The sequence below is a fragment of the Mastigoproctus giganteus genome, chromosome 4 (assembly GCF_048544385.1).
Source record: "Mastigoproctus giganteus isolate SK-2022 chromosome 4, ASM4854438v1, whole genome shotgun sequence".
Taxonomy (NCBI): domain Eukaryota; kingdom Metazoa; phylum Arthropoda; class Arachnida; order Uropygi; family Thelyphonidae; genus Mastigoproctus; species Mastigoproctus giganteus.
In genome coordinates, this window is record NC_143578.1 from 181,207,449 (window position 1) to 181,225,424 (window position 17,976).

Genomic DNA, 17,976 nt, shown 5'->3' on the forward strand with positions numbered 1-17,976 from the left:
TCCCGCTGGAAGTCAGCATCCTCTACGTCCTCTACCGTCATGCGGTAGAGGACGTTAAACGGGAGGTCGCGTGAACAGCGATCCCGCTGGAAGTCAGCATTTGCGAACCGTTTCTGTTGAAGAAACCAAGTAGCAAAAGTCCTCCGGAGTGGATAATCCGCAGGCTCCAATGATGGGACGCGTTGCAGATGGTATGAACTCATTTGGTTTGTTGACAATATCCTCCATACAGTGGATTGGGAAATACCCAATCGTTGGCTATCGCTTGAGTACTCGTACTCGGATTGCCTTCTGCAAGACGTAGGTCATCCTCCTCATTGTCTGGCGTCCTCGTCATTCGCTCTCGATTCATGGTACCTCTCGTGAAACAACCAGTCTCACGTAACCTTCTGTGCACACGTGCGAAAATCATATGATGAGGAGCACGCCTGTGCGGGAAACGTTCCTGGTACAAGCGCAGAGTGGCGCGCCCGTTACAGTTCACGCGACCTCCCGTTCAACGTCCTCTACCGCATGACGAAGGAATTTCGGACCCTGCAATGCTATGTGATTCCGATTCGTCTTTGTGCCCCCTACACCTCCTGCAAGTTTGTCGCACTGGTAGTGAATCACCCTATATAGTTTCGCAATGCCCAAAGCGCATCTTCTGTTCCACGATCTGGAATAAACCCATACTGGAGTAAATCCGTCTCCCCAGCATCCTTTCAAACACCTTTCCTAATCCAGGGAGGAGGGCAATAGGTCGATAAGATCGTGGATCATTCTTTGGCCTAGATGGTCCCTTCAGTATCAGCTTTAATAGGGCATCTTTCCATGGTGATGAAAAGGCCCCATCACGCAGGCAGCTATTAAAAATTTCAAGAAGGATCTCTGGTATCAGTCGATGAGCCCGTTTAGTGACCTCTCATTCAATGTGGTCCATCCCTAGGCATTTATTGTTCCTTATGCGTTGTACTCTATCACAGAGTTCAATCAGGCTAAAGGAATCCTCGAGTAAGCATGATTAAACCTTTTCATCAACAACTGTTCCTCATCGTCTTGCTCATATCGGATGATCCAAAATCGCAGACATACTTTCTCTCCAGCTCGTACTTTCCTGGTCAACACCTCCAATAGAATATGCTGTATCTCCATTATATATTTTAGTCTTGCTAGTACATAGCTTATATACAATTCCCCATGGGTTCTCATTGCCAACTGTTCTAACCAACGTTCTCCAGGCAATTAATTTTTATTTAGATATCATACGCACGTATGCATCCGTATCCTCTGATACTCTACTTTAAGTATATTAACTTCCTCCTCGGCATTGTTACGCTTACGTCTTTAGTACCTTTTCCGCGCTTTATCAACCTGCTTCCGAAGTTGGCTTAACTCACCAGACCGCCATTTAACTGGATTCCGATTACAGTTCTTTTGCTTCATAGATGTGCTGAAAGCCTCAGAGAGAAAGCGCTGAAGTAACTCCACTGCATTCTCTCCAGACATATGACTGAATGCCCAAATGCCCAGATTCACAAGACGGACTTGAATATGTTCATTAAACCTATTGCACTTTGCATTTTCGATAGCAAATCGTCGTAACTGTTCCTGAGACGGAGCTATTTTTGTTATGTCCCTGACAGAAAATACAATGGCTCGATGATCAGAGCAGACCCAATCTGCTCTTAATCGACAATCGTCCACGATACCAGCTGCACTTACGTTACAGATTATCAAGTCAATATTTGATTCTCCATTAACAGTGAAGAAAGTACTATCTGAACTTGGTAGATTTTGTATAAACAATCCACAACAAGCCAAGAATTCATCTAGTTGACGACCATGATCATTTGTAATTCTATCAAACCACGATGCTAATCTTGCGTTAGAATCCATCGCAAATATTACTGAATTACTACCCAAGCGATTTTGAACCAATTTCATGTACCTGATGTAGAAATTAATGTCTGTTGAGTGATGACAATACATACAATATAGCTAGAATGATGCAAGATCTGACTCCACCCCTATGCACACCATCTGTGAAGAGCACAATGAATTTATAACAGTAATAACTATGTCCTTATTAAACACTACAATTGCACCTCTTAAGTCTGGTTCATCTGCACAGAGTACACGTGCTGAAAATGGATATCCTGTAGGCCGACCTTTCACTAAGTATGGTTCCTATATGCAGACTATATCAATATTCTCTCTGCTGCACACTATTCTAACCTTATCAGCCACCGATTTTGATCTCTAAGCATTAATCTGTAGTATACATAGGTACCATTCGATTTTGCATTGTACTCATTAAGAATTAAGTGATTATCAATATCTGTCATTAACGTTATCATAGCGTGCTCTTTCTCTGACCGACTTAAGTGCATTCAAGTATTCTGAACACTGTTTACTCCTTACAGAATGATTTGCGGCTCGATTTTTGCCTTACAATTGGAACAGATCAGTTGTTCTCGCTGATGAGTACAGAATGTGTAGGAGTGTCCTATACCTGCACAGTGACTGCAGACAGGGTCTGTGCGGCTGTATGACCAAATCCCTGACAATTGTAGTACAAGCTACGTAAATGAAAGTCATTGAACGTATACGACATGAAGCCAATGAAAATCCTACAATGCAGTAAAAAATGACTTCTAATACGCCTTGACACCTGGAGGATCCAATTGTTTCTTGTTTTTGCTTTATTAATACTAGAAATATCTCCGCTCCACTTCCTCCCTGGAGATGTTCATATTTAATAAATTTTTGTTGTATAAGCCTTCTAACAGGTTTTCCTTGTTGATCGTTTTTTCCACATCATAGAATAGCAGTCTTTGGATAGTTCGTGCACTTGTTTCAAAACCATCCCAAAGTCCAGTTTTAGATCAGGAGCACTTGCATGGCGATTACGAAGGCATAGCCGTTTCAAATATCGATCTTGGGAAGGCGTAGTCACTCTCTTATGGCCCGAGGTCCTCTCTTCACATCACCGGTTTCACGCTTTAATTTCAGCACCCGGGATACTGTTGACTGGTGGCAACCTATTTTACCAGCGATAGCACGCGTAGAAAGCCTATCCTGGGACAGAGCAACAGCTACGCTTTTTTTTTCTTGGTGTCAACTGAACATGTGGAGCCATGCTAATTAGGATACTGATGAGCGTGTTTACCCTTCGAACACTATATTTATAGAAACGGTGGATGCAATACCTCTCAATTACCTTGTGATGCAATAGAAGCGTTACCTGACGCAATACCTTTGCTTTGCGACAAATGTTGTTGTTGTTGTTATTTGGTTTTTAGGAGCATTAGCAACTAAGGCCATATTGCTCCGGGATATGCGGTGGTCATTCCCTGACCTTTCCGCATCCTCCGTTTTTGGTGCTTTGCGACAAACAAAATGACTGTAATCAAACAATATCTTATACGTTTCATTAAATGTTACTTTTTTTTTAAAGTGATGCAGTTTTTTTTTGACCGCCACTGTAGTATACTTTATCATGGCGTAACTGTAATCTGATTATTACTAAGACACATTAATATACGGCGCCTCCGTAGCCAGGTGGGAAGGAGCAGAAGTGCGTAGCACACGCTTCTTGATTAGACCGGCATTCGAGCCCGTCACCACCAAATACGGAGGATGCGGAAAGGTCAGGGAATGACCACCGCATATCCCGGAGCAATATGGCCTTAGTTGCTAATGCTCCTAAAAACCAAATAACAAACAAACATTTAATATACATTGAGCAGAGCATTTTTTTTTTTTATTTACATGAAAAAAAAAAAAATCGACAGTAAACGAAATAAATCTAGGGTTCAATTAAAATGCTTTAGGCTTTTTAAAAGACTGACTTCCTATAACTCTACTAACCTCTGCTCTTTAAAAATATTCTTGGATCAAAGCGACATTGTTTTAAAGCATTTTTTCGTGACCAAAAACGTAAGTTCAGATGATTTTTTTTACAAATCTGGACTGTGTATTTTGAAGCGAGACCCGAATTGGGTTAGCAACGTGTGGGCGTGTGATATTATTAAGCAGGACAGTTCCTTTTGTCAGTTAAATTGGTCGTTTTTTATGTGCGACACCAGATGCAGGTGGTGTGGTTCAAAGTTTCAGCATACTGTTCTGGATTAATGACCAGGGTGATCGAAGGAAATGATTACCGAGGGATCGTCATTATTTCTCTTTCAGATCGATGATGTTTCCATGCATACTGGAAAGATAGTTCAAAGGCCCCTCACCTGCCATAATCTTATTCAACAATTCGTAGCAGTTTTTGTGTAACGTAACAAGTGTTCAAATGATTATTCCAATCACAAGTTATCTTTCTGTTTTATCAGCAATCTTCGAATCTACTGAGCTGTGGTTTTGCGTAACGAAGCTCGTGAATAATGGTGTCACTTCCTATTCTGATATACAGCAACTGTGGAAGTTCTCTAACCCTTATGCGTTTGTTATGGTATAGCTTAAGCTTAATTTCCAAAAGTTCAAACAGGATGTTTTTTTATTTTCTTTCTTGAAACTTTTTTGACCAATCTACGAAATAGCAACCTTAATCACAAATAACCAACATTCTGTTATGAATTTCTTGTAGTTCTGGCCATTCAGCAGATAAAAATTGAATCGCCGCAAGCTGATCCGTTTTTGCGCACCGTCTTTTTGAAATGATGCGCACGAAATATTACCCGCGACACTTAACGAAGCATCTTGTTATGAATTAATATGCCGACATATTGATTTGAATGTTAGTGTGACCCTTTCCCCTTCCCCAGTTGAGAACTGTCAGGCGACAAGCGTGTTTTAAATTGAATAACCTTTCTATAATTTCTCGTGATGATTATGGGAGTTAATTTTACGCGATGAGCAAAGAGGGACGTATGTTTCCGTATCCTCGAAGATAGCAAAGTAGTTTTAATCCTCAGTTAAATTTTTGTCTCGACATGAGAAACTTTTTTCAGCTTGTTTCTCACTAGTCAGGTGGTCAACACAGAGTTACACCAGTTTGAGTTGACTGTAGTTCGAGCCATCTGGGTTATTAACAGAAATTTTATTTATTTAATATATACATACATTTTTGGTGGTTCTGTTTTTTTTTTTTTTTTCATCTAGCAAAACACTCAACTTATAGATTTTTGAAACTTTTGTCCTTCATTTGGAAACAGTAGCAGCAGCTTTTCTGTCTTACTTTGATAACAAATTACCATGTATTAGATTAGTTACATCTCTCCGTACTTGCCTGACGTTGCCGAGTGGTTAGGGACGAAGGTGTAGTAGCACGCGCTCTTTGAGTGGACCGGACTCAAGCCCATGACTGCTAAATACGATTAACGTTTGTATTGATGATTCATTGTAAACTGATCTGGTGGTCGTGCCAGAGTATAAATAAGAACTTTTTTTTTTTTAAAACTGAGATGTAAGCGTTCCTCTCGTTGTTTAAAGTGGATTAAACTATTAATTTAATGGACAGCGTCCACCAGATTTTTCGTCTATACTAGTTCCATGGACTTAAATACCATCAGTTAAAAACATTTTAATTAATGTTAATGCAAATTTAACTCGCAGCTAAAGAGGAGGCTAGCCTTCGTTTATCAGTGCAATATCAGCTAATCAGACAGAGAAACCGGAATACTGTAGGAAAGTTTTTTGTTCTTTTACGGCAGTCGAAGTAGCTTGCTGAAGTGGTATATCTACGTCATGTTTATAGTTCTTGCTGTTATTCAGAAAATAAGCAAAACCTAATTCACGTTTCCCTTGCCGTTTACACGATTCATAACGTTTAAATAGAACGCAAGAAAAACAGGCTTTCTCTCATCATCAACTTCGTCTGTACCACTAGTGAGAGAATTCGAAAGTTTTTCGGACTCTGAATATTCTCCAATCAGTCTCCACTGCCACGGAACATTTCAAGCTCTTCTACATCACACAACTGTAAAATATAGTATTACATCATATAATGTTTTTTATTTCATAATATAGCACCTTTTTATAACTTTTTAACAACTTCAGCGAATGCATGTAATACTTTCGACTTTAGCCCTCGTATGGTCCATTAAATCGAAGTTTTACTGTACTCTATTAGGCGAAATATATAGCAGCGTTTAACTTCTTTCTCAGTAGAAAATGGGTCAGTAATAAACTAGTCTAAATTTTATCTAATTTTTTTTAAGTTTACTTTAATCCTTTTAGTCATTTAAATTCAGATATTTGTGCCATGAATAATCCTTACCTTTCAGTAGATGAGCATTATTCATGGCTTGCACTTTTATAGGAAGTGCGTACGTCATAGATGTAGTTACTGCACTGCATATTCAAGGATAAAATGTTTTTGAAATTCAAAATGAAACAAAATTTCTGTTGGGGTGGGGAAGTTGGACGCAGTTCTGTGTGTTATTGAGCAATTTACTAGCACTCTCAAAAGTTTGTTGATCTTTCTGAGAATGCTCCTTGCAGGGAAATTTCTGTCGTTAATGGATCGATTTCCAGCATTCTTCCTAGCTTATGCTATCGTATGGTAGATCCAGGGCTGTAGTGGAGGGTATACGCCGTATACCCTCCACTACTCTGGATTTTTTTTTTTTTTTTTGTGAATAACGTATACCTTCTGGTTTTTAAAAGACTTGAATGAAACATATATTATTAAAATATTTCCTGAAAATTAAAAAATAAATTTATTAGCATTTGATTCTTAGACAGTACTTAGAGTTTTATTATTTTTAATATATAGGCGTATATATAGGGTGATTCAGGAGGAATAGTAAATATTTTGGAAGTTTATAGTATCGATTATTCTGAGTAAAAAAATGTTCATATAAATATGTGTCCAGTGGATACGGAGATACAGCTGTTTGAACCTGGCGCGCACAAAGCATCTTTGGGTACACATTGACAAACTACATTTTCAGAACATGTGTTAAAAACGAAGGATTTCCTACTCGGCTGAACACGGTGAGGTGGAGATTGTGGAAGATACCTGTGCTCCAACAGATATATCCCAATGCCCTCGTGGACAGCACAGTTAATAGAATCGCTGTCCTCCGCACACCGGGTGGAAAAGACCTGAGTTCGTGTTCCGTCGATGACATAAATGATTTTTATGGGTTTTTTTTTTTTCACAGGGGGGGCTAATTTAGTTGTTCTCAGGTGAGGGTTGCATGGTGTTTTCTCCCGGAAACTCGACCACAGACAGAATATATACGGAGCCTTAGTGTAGCTCCTGAAACCGTACAACAACAATTCCCAAATATGACACAGTCAACTCGTTTAACGTGGAATTTTTGGTTGACTGATAAGTATTATCATGATGCTTCTTGACCCTTTAGAAACAGAGTAAAGAATGGCATTTATGTAAACTGTCACTGAGTCACTACACTTCCTTGTTTCAATCTCAGTGTCTCCTTCTTCTCTGGAATAGCCCCTTTTATTTATTGATAAATCTTATTGGTCGTCATGACTGGTGTAATTTGTTATGTCTATTTGCAAGATTCCTCTGGTTATCTGTATAGGGAATGTTAATGCATCTGCTTCAAGTTAATAAAAAGTATGAGCTAATATCTGCTCTCAAGGAGGAACGGAATTTGGCTATTGACCTCCTGAACAATCTTAGGTGGACGATGGCCCTATGTGAGAGTTTTTTTGCAATTAAGATGATCACACCCCTTAATCCTTGTGTGGTTCACGGTAGGAAACGTGAATAAGTTGATGGTTATTCTTTCATGAATAGACTGACTTTATAAACTTTATTCATATCTTTATTCATTCATAAAAATGTTTAACTTGCTTAAGTTTTACGAATGGATGGATTTAAACACAAGCAGACTTATTATATAAGATAATACAGAAATCCTTCTGAAAATACCTATGTTTAATGAAAGAAGAAAGGGACATTTAGTAATTTTTTAAACTGATATGAGAATCAGAATTAGAAGTTAAATAAATCTACTGGTAACCGAAATTATTAATATTTGGATTCACCATACACTGTCTTCCAAAAAAGTATCCAGACTCCCCTGTTTTCTTAGTCCATTAGCCCTTCCTGGATAAAAAAAAAAGTGACTCAGACTGGTATATAAGGAAAGCACATTGCCACACTAGTTAGTTGTTCGCGCCATGGCACGTAGAGCCTGACTGATTTTGTGTGGGGTGCTATTGTCGGATGACATTGCTGGCTTGTCGATTCGCGCAACTTCTGAGGGCCTACACAATGAAAGTCATCTGTCTGTGATGTTATCATGAAATGGAAGTGTGACGGCGCTGTCACCGTCCAGCAGTACACAGGAAGACCACTGAAACTCACTGTGACCACAGGGTACTCGGAAGGGCAATACAACAAGCTTGTCAGACATTAACCAAGAGTTGACATGTACGATCACACTACTTACGGAGCTCCACAGCCTTGATTTTCACCGGAGAGCGGCTGCGCATAGGCCAAACATCACTAACCACAATCAGCTATCTCGCCTTGCATGGTGCAACGAACGCCGTAATTGGTAGATAGAGCAGTGTAAATCGGTGGTGTGACAAATCTCGTCACACTCCTACTCCAATCAGATGGTTGGATGTGGTGCAGAGGATCCATGAATATCAATTTTAACATTTTAGACAATTCCATACTCCTTGCGATGTGTCAGTGATTTCGTATAGAACCATATTTGTTTCAGTAGAATAAAATCCCATGTCATGCTACCGGTGATTATCGTTATGGTATAACTGACTGCTAAATACGGTGGTGTTTGTTGTATTCTCTGTCTTGTGAACTCCTCTGACCATGTGTCATCTCGGAGTATAAACAGAACATTTATTTATTTTTGTTCGGATATTTTACGTTTCGGAGTAGTGGGTCTTCTGATTACGTACTGGAATCAGTATTAAATTTGTTCAGCCGATAGATGTTAAAGAGGTTAAGGGGAAAAATTTTTTTAATGTTTCACCAGTTGGTTCAGATAATAATTAGAAATTTTTTTAAGTAGCTTATTTTTGGGCACCTTAATAGAATTATGAAGAAAATTACAAAATTAAATGTTAAGGACCATGTATCAAATTTTGGGTCTATTTCTATATTATGTTCAACTCTCAATATAGTGGAAAAATTTATGCTTGTGGAACATATCAATCATCGCCACTCAATATGAATAGTGTGTTTTCTGATGTGGCTTCCGTATTTTTATGCGTTTCAGATTTAACAGCTTCTTTTTATTCTGGGTCTGTATTTTCACTGATGAAAAACCTATTACTCAACAATGTTTAATATCCTAAATAAATTGAGTCCTAAATGAATGTTCCATAGGAGGGTCCTTATTGATAGTGTTATTTTTTGCCGTGCTTGTTCTTTTTTTTTTTTTTTTTTTAACTGCTGTTGAATGTTTTCTGTTCTATGCTTACGATCGGATTTTGTAAATACCATTAGCAAATGAGTTGATTAAATCTAAGGGTTAAAAATAGGGTATTTTATTCGTGGTTTCATGTGGTTGTTCCTTTTCTTAACCTCTGTATTAATAATTCAGTTCTTCGGGATCTGATGGAGACAGTTAATTCAATTAATTGTTGTGCTGTTATTTTCAATGTTTAGTGTGTGCGCTTTAATTTTAGTTCATAATATTCAATTCTAATTTCTAATCTCTGCCCCATCAGTGGGCCAGACGGTAATTTCAGTTGTTAACACTTTCCAAAATGATCATTGCCGATTAAAAGTTGGAGTACATTCTTAATTAATCGCGGCATCCGAATGATAAAGCCGATGAGAACCAGGATGTAATATTTTTATGTACTATTTAAATGCAATATATTAGTGTTCGGTCCATTAATATTTTCGATGAACGACCAACATTTAAATAACTATAGTTTGAAGATTGATTTGGTTAAGGTTACGCATAGAAAAGCTATTAAGAAATATTTTATTTGTTTGTCCACCACGCATATATCAGTATTTCCAATTTAATAATGATATGAATGGGTTCGAAAAGAAAAATTGTCCGTTGCTTTTCACTTGTGGCATTCTTCAAATTGTTGCCAAATGTTAACGCATTTTATTAGGATGGTTTAAGAAAGATTCTTCGGAGTGCAGCGTTCGATGACACTTCATCATTCCACACCATATCCGTCAGCAATGTACCCACGGCGTCAATTTGTGTGATTACCTGGCTTGACTTGTGGGTGGGCTGTCAGCCGATGGAGATATACAACAAATATTTCCAAAACAACCGCTCGTTCATGTGTTGTCTCTTCCGTGCCGGCCAGATCTATTTTTCACTGCGGCTTCCATATCTTCAGTCATCCGAAAAAAAAAAAAAAAAAAAAAAAGGCGCTTGGCTGTTTGCAATTAGTTTCATCAGAAATAGGAAGGTATTCCGTGCTTTCTGAAACAATAGGATGTTTCGTGCTCGTATAACTGTGTTGTTGGTTGTCTAGCACAGCGGTTCCAAAACTATTGAGAGTTACGGACCCCTTTAAAAATCAAAACACGTTTGCGGACCATTATACAGGGTGTTGGTCAAAAATGATGGTCAATAATATAAAGGTGAAAAGTACAAACTAAAATAAGGAAAAAAGTCCAAGTGAACATCGGGCCGTAAATGAACCGTTTTCCAGATAATGCACATTTTCTGTTAAGATCTGCCACTGACTATAGGAGCACTAGTTTATCAAAAAGCTGTGAATCCTTTGCTAAGGGAGGTTTTATTAAACATCAGATAATACATTTTTAATTTGTGGTTTCAACACCACAGGATTTTACAGATGTTACATGTTACAGGATGTTCTTTCTAACATCCCTTCCTCAACGTCAGGTGTTATGCTTCTGGGCCTACCTGCTGGTACTCCATGTGCGAAGCGCCCATGTTCTCTAAGGCGTTGATGTACCCTGATGAAAGTGCACCTGTTGGGCTGCCTTCGGCGGGAAAATGCTTCTTGGTACAAACGTGCAGCCTCAAGTGCATTGTCGTTGGCTTTACCATACATGAAGTGCATGTCCGCTTAATGTTTGTTGCTGTAACCTCTTTCCATGTTGACTATCCTTTGACAAGTACTATGCCTGCTACGTCTCAGAGCATGGAGAGAGGGGAAAGGAAGAGAATGAGCATAACATAACCTAACCTAAACAAACAAGTCAGTGGTGAATCCGAACTCTGTACAATTCACCTTATCAGTGGTGGATTCCAACTAGAAATGTGCAATATTTCGAAAACGATTCACTTAAGGACCCATGTTTACAAGGGTTTTCTTGCATATTGTAGTCTGTACAGTTCACCTTTAAATTATTGACCATCACTTTTGAAACACCCTGCAGGGTGATTCAGGAGGAATAGTGAATATTTTAGGAGGTTATAGTATCGATTATTCTGAGTAAAATAGTTCATATAAACATGTGTAGAACTCTCAATGGAGACGAAGATACAGCTGTTTGAAACTGCCGCGCACAAAGCCATTTTGGGAGATAAATGACTTGTTTGTATTTATTGGCTTTTTGAATGATACAAAACACGAATAATTGGCAAATTTTTTTACAGTTCACAATAAATGTTCGAAAATTCTATCGCTAACCTCAGTGCACTTTGCAACTCTTGTCGTAATATGACGTGTTGTTCTTCTGAGGTCGTCTTGGCGTTCCTTTGAGGGCAGAAGTATCCAAAATGCGAGCGAGTAATTCGTCCCTTGTGTTCACCATTTCTTTGTATACCGCGCTTTTCATTCAAACCCCACAAACAACGGAGTGAGGTCTGGAGACCTTGGTGGCCAATGAACGGGACCACCTCGGCCGATCCGTAGTTCAGGGAAATTCCGATTTAGATAGTGTATCACCAGACGGGTGTAATGTGCAGGAGCTCCGTCATGCTGAAAGTACATACCAATCCTTGTAGCCAAGGGAACATCTTCCAATAGTAGTGGAAGTTCGTTTTGCAGAAATTCTAGCTAAATGAGCGCTGTAAGATGATTTTGTACCACAACAGGCCCAATCAACTGATTGTCGATGATACCGCACCACAGAGAAGCGATGTTGAAAATTTGTTTCTACAGTGGCATGTGGATTTTCGTCTGACCACCTATGAGAGTTACGGGTGTTGTTGATACCGTCACGGATAAAAGTAGCTTCATCGCTGAACAGTATTAATGGAATTAATCCGCAATTAGCATTTAACCACCGACAAAATTCCAATCGTCTCCTGGTTGGTGTTGCACTTTCTTTATGTAAAATGGATACAAGCCGTAATGTTCAGGACTACGTTTTACTGACTGAAGAATGTGTTCTATTTCATCCACATTTTGTTCATTTGCACTTTCAGAAGAAACATGAGCCCTGGGAACTGTACCAGTCTCACGCACTTTGGTTTAAATGCTCTTGAATCCGGTATTCTGCAGTTAGGAAACCGTCGACGGTATTCTCTTCAAGCAGCAGTAGCACTTCCACCACAAAAACTGTAGACAAATACCATATCGGCATATTGAGCATGTGTAAAGATGTTCTTAACTAACACACCAAACAGCGTCAGGTTATAACTGCTTCTTGACATCCGATTCAGGGAGCTGTGTGCACCAGTTTCAAACAGCTGTTTTCGTATCCATTGAGAATTGGTCACGTTTATATGAACTTCTTTTACTCAGAATAATCGATACTATAACCTCCCAAAATATTTACGATTCCTCCTGAATCATCCTTATATATACACCTAGTGATCACTGAATTATGACTACCCCTAAAAACTGAATGCGACTCGTTGACACGTGAGGTACGAGAGTGCGGAGTTAGTCGACCTACGTAGCATAGATAAGATGTCAGTGGTTCAGTAGGTAGTAAAATTTCGAGCGTGATGGGTAAAAGGAAGGATTTATCGCACTTTGATAAAGGATAGATTGTGGGTGCTCGACGAGCTGGTGCCTTGATTTCCCAAACGGCTGAACAGGTGGGGTGTTCGAGAGCCGCTGTAGTTAAAGTGTACCAGGACTGGCGTCAAAATGGTCAAACAGCGACGCGACGGCAAAACTGCAAAGGTCAGTAAAAGGTTGATGTTAGAGGTGAGCGCTGGGTCCGACGACTCGTACAGGCACAGCGCTGTTGAAGAGTTGACTACCCAATATAACGCATGGGCTATACCAGCAGATGACCCATACGGCATTCTCTCCTAACCAAGATTCATCTGCGTAAAAGACCCGCCTGGTGCAAGGAGCATGCAAGTTGGACTTTAGAAGACTGGAAGAAGGTGTGCTGGTCGGATGAGTCCCGTTATTTACTCCACACTGTGGATGGTCGTGTACGGATTTGGCTTCAACAACATAAGGTTCTTCATCCATCACGCATGGTATCAAAAGTGCAGGCCGGTGGAGGCGGTTGTATGGTGTGGGGCGTGTTTCAATGGCAGGAACTTGGACCCCTGGTGCATGTGGAACAACGTATCACTCGTTCCTGTTATCGTCAACTACTTGCTGACTGTACACCCTGCTATGTTACACTTTTTCCCGAACGGCGATGGTGTCTTCCAAGATGACAATGCACCGAGCCATCGGGCATTTGTTGTGCAGGAATGGTTTGAGAAACATAGTTCTGTCTTCCAGCATATCGATTGGCCTCCGAACTCTTCCGATATCAATACCATAGAGCACTTGTGGGACAACACTATGGAAATGCATATGAGGCGTCTGGATACACCAATCACCTCCATACCTGCATTGCTAACCGCATTATAAACAGCTTGGTTGGCCATACCTCCCGAACGCTTCCGACATCTTGTTGAATGAATGCCACGTCGGATAGCTGCTGTACTGAGGCAAAAGGAGGAACTACAAAGTATTAGGTGGGTGATAATAATTCAGTGATCACTCAGTGTATATATATACAGTATATATAAACAAACACTGGGGTTTTTGAAAATAAAATTTAGTTTTATGTGCGAAACAACTCAACTTAGATATATAATAGTAACTTTATCATCAATTTTCTACATAGAACGAATAATTTGAAATATGTATACAATTATATATACTAATCGTATCGAAAATAAGTAATGATCTGTAACGAAATTCGTTGTGATTCTTTCAGTATATTTTTTAAGAAAATAAACACATATTACTTGATTCCTTCTGAACGTTTCGCGGACCCCTAGAACTGGTCTAGCACATAGACCAGCATTTCATATTGCGACAGAAGTGATTTTTATTACTTATCATATCTGTGTGTTTAAGGGCCAATTTTCACACTGTGTAGAACATAAAAATTCTGGACACACAGGGTTGAACTGTGCTTCTCCCCCTCTGCTTGTGATTAGATGATTACAGTCTCGATTGAAAAAACTTAAGAATTCCTCAAATCTCGGATCATATGACCAATTATATCCCATTTTCTTTAAGCTGATTGCTTGAAAACCTGTAACATAATATTTTACATTTTGTAGCAATCTGATTTTGTGCCTTTTGCGATAGTCGAATGTTTTTTTCCACTTGTGCCTGCATGGATATGGCTCTGAAAAGTAGTGCTTTGAAGTTTTTCTGATATTTCATTATTAAGATAGTGATTTTGGGTAAACCAGCGTTTAAAATAAAATGATCGTCTAATTTTATTCTCTAAATTACTAAATAAAATACGTTTGTTATAATTTATTTCTTATTCTGAATGAAAATTTGTCGTTTCGTGCGGAATGAAAAGTTGAACACAATCTGGCTAATCATGTAAGTAATACCCATGTAGGCCAAAGCCCAACAATGGAAACTCAGGTGTGGCAACATTCCGTTGTCACCAAAACAATTAAATTAGATAACTTACAGTAGCGAGTGGCAAGTTACAGACTTCGAACATTTTCGGTTTCACTCCAAAAGTTGAATGCATATTGCTATCCTCTGTTTAGAAAAGATGGAGACAATGTTCTTACATTCCGAATCGTGCAGAAAGTTCTCTACATCGCTGAAAACATGCGAAAGGGGAATGAATTTTTATTATTATTTGTAAAAGAATAAGAGAAGTTTACCTTAATATGATACGTAGAACACTTCCGTACGAAAATGTTCTGCGTATCATATTGAGGTAAACTTCTCTTATTCTTTTACAAATATTGATATCAACGTAGAACGTATTGAGCATTATAGCTCTGGTTCCTACTACCAAAATATTATTATTATTGAATGTGAGTAATGGCGTATACCCAAGGCAGGGCGTGGAAATTCTTCAGGCATGACTGTTCCAGATGCAGAGCTCGGCAACGAATAAATTTATGTATTCCTGCATTAAGGATGGGCGGCTCTATTGTTTAGAACTTTGGCCATTGTGAAAAGTGATAGTGACTCATTTCATAAGCCTCAGCATCGAAAATCCACTTTATTGAAGAAGCGAATGAGTCCCAGATTTGTGATCCATAAAAAATTGCAGATATACTGTTCAAATGGCATATCTCGCGTGGAACAGTTGTCGCTTTGCAAACTATTGTAACCTTAAACTTGGTATTGACATTCCGCTCAATCGCAGCATGTGGTTGAGCGGATTGCCAATTTCTGTGGGGTTACAGTAGCACTACTGTGTTATTTGGTAACATGCTGGGTGAGGTTTTTAAAAGAAAAGCCAATTTCTGGGGAAGCTTCATATTTGTAGGTTAAAGCTGGAAGTGACATGGCGCATTATAACCGTAGTTGTTTTTGCGCCATAAAAATCCATACCAACTAACCTAAAGCTGGAACGGTAACATTCCATTTCTGCAAGCTTTTGAGTCATATGGGTAGCACTGTGATCGGGATTTTTACTGAGGAAACGATTGCTTCCAATTCATCTGCGTAGGTCATGCTGCCTTCTCTGAGATGAAAGGGTTCGTGACTTCAATGGTAACCATGAGAGAATGATTAGTCTTAAGAACTAGAGTTCTCTCTCAGAGGAAGGCATTGAAAAACCAGATAATATCCCTGATATGGAAATTATGCTTCACAAAAAAATAGGACTGGGACGTTCATGACATCATCAAGGGTTGTGTGAATATACGTAAACATTCTGCATACTTCCAAAGGATAGTGTCAGCGTAGTTACAGTGAATCGATGTTGGCTGACTATAATCGTAATTTTTAGACCGAGCGGGAGATAGGACAAAAATACCATGGTTGATGGTTGTCAGGTAGCGGGAATTTAGTACACACGTCGAGGGCTTAAGAAATTATGAGTTACACTTGGCCCCAGCTGTGCCAGAAGGGAGGAAATTGGTCTTTGTAATTGCTGATACGTATCATAAAGATCTTATCTACAGGATGATCATAATCTAGGATGTATTGTGCAAGCTTTTTAAAAGAGAACCCATATATGCAACTCAAACACATCTCAAGATGGATTTGTGTAGAATGGCTTTCTTTTCTTCGGCACACTGTCAAGCTATTGATAAAATCAGTCCTATCTTCAGCCTGCCATTTGCATGGTTCTAAAGTTTAGTCAGCTCTATAGTCCATGCTCTTGAGTATGGGGGTAATGGTAGGAATTTATGGTTACTATTGTCCCGTCAAGGTGATCCACCACATGAGAGTTAACACTAGGTTGAGTTCATATTGGATGAGGCACTTAAGGATAGTAATTCTTTTCATCGTTTGTCGTCTAGGCAGATTAAAGTGATGGTTGATAGTCCGAAGTGAAGTCGGTCTTCATATTCGATCAAGCAGGTTTTTATTTACAAACTGAAACCGCCATATACCAGCAAAGTTAGTGCCAAGTGGTTTGCCAACCAATGAATTTAACTCATCGGGGAATAGATGGAACATAAATGGTCAAAAAAATCTAGAAATTGACTGGAACTGCACCATACCATCAAATAATGTGGTGTTCTTGAATATCATACAAACATGGTTGTATTTCAGATTATGGTGATCCCACCTCCGTTTCCATGGGAAGCACAGCACATGAGTAATTTTGGTTAGTGTCTAACCACCTTCAATCATGTACTTTAAAAAGTTAATCTGCTGATAACGTAGTACGGATGCTTTCTTCACTGGCAGTCTTGACTGTATACATGGTCTAAATGAGGTTTGTAATGCTGGTTCTCTGGTTATATAAAGACTGTAGGTGTAATGTGTATTACGTCAGCTACATATCTTTGGATTGGCGATAAGAGTATAAGCCTTTCATAAAAAGACTAAATAACGCTCCAACTAGCCAGTTTATTTTAACGTAGCCAATCCATTCACTTTGATATCGCTTAAATTTAGTCCTGAAGGGTTTGACTTTTTTTTTTTTTTTTTTGAATTGTGAAACGAGCTCAGGAGTTGTCAGAGGTGTAACATAACCATGTTTTTGCTTGCATTATACCTGGTGTGAGTGTTTTCTTTGAAGTGATTGTCTTTCCTAACTTAATGTTCTTCTGCATCGGCTATTGAAGAGAAGGAAATTGCGACTGATGAGTTGTCCTGGTAAACGGAGAGCAATTGCAGTGGGGCTACAAGAATATATCAGGGTTTCTCTGGGCCACGAAATTTCTGGAGCTATTAGAGCAGTGTTTCTCAACCTTTTTGTGGTCACCTCTCTTATTCTAGTTTTAAAATTTGTAGGCCTTCTCAACTCCTTGGTTAAGCTCCTCCTGTATTAAAGGCTTTAGGAACCCATCAACAATACTGGTATGTTGCAAAACAGTTTTGACAAGATGAGCATCTTCATGGGGAATCGGTGATGTGGGAGCCACTCTTTAAGTAAATGCAACTGCTGGGCCCTTGAAAAATGGGCTATTTTCGGGGACAGAGGATTCTGTCGCTTGCCTGGACTGTCTTCTCCTCCTCCCCCGTTACATTTTGTAGTTATAGGATTACGTTGAGTACAGATTGAATCTGCTGATCTTTCAAACATCATAGTTTAATTAATTTGAACTTAACAAGGGTAATGAGCTGTTTCATATTCCTGGCCATGCTTATGGGACACGCCAAGGTGCAGTTGTTCAAAAGGCCCCGCAGCTCAAAGGATGTTCAGTTAGCCTTCTTTGGGCTGCACAATATCACATCCAGATTCCTCAGATCTGTGAATTTAGGCTGGACACAGGGGTGGCTTGGTTGCTGTAATTC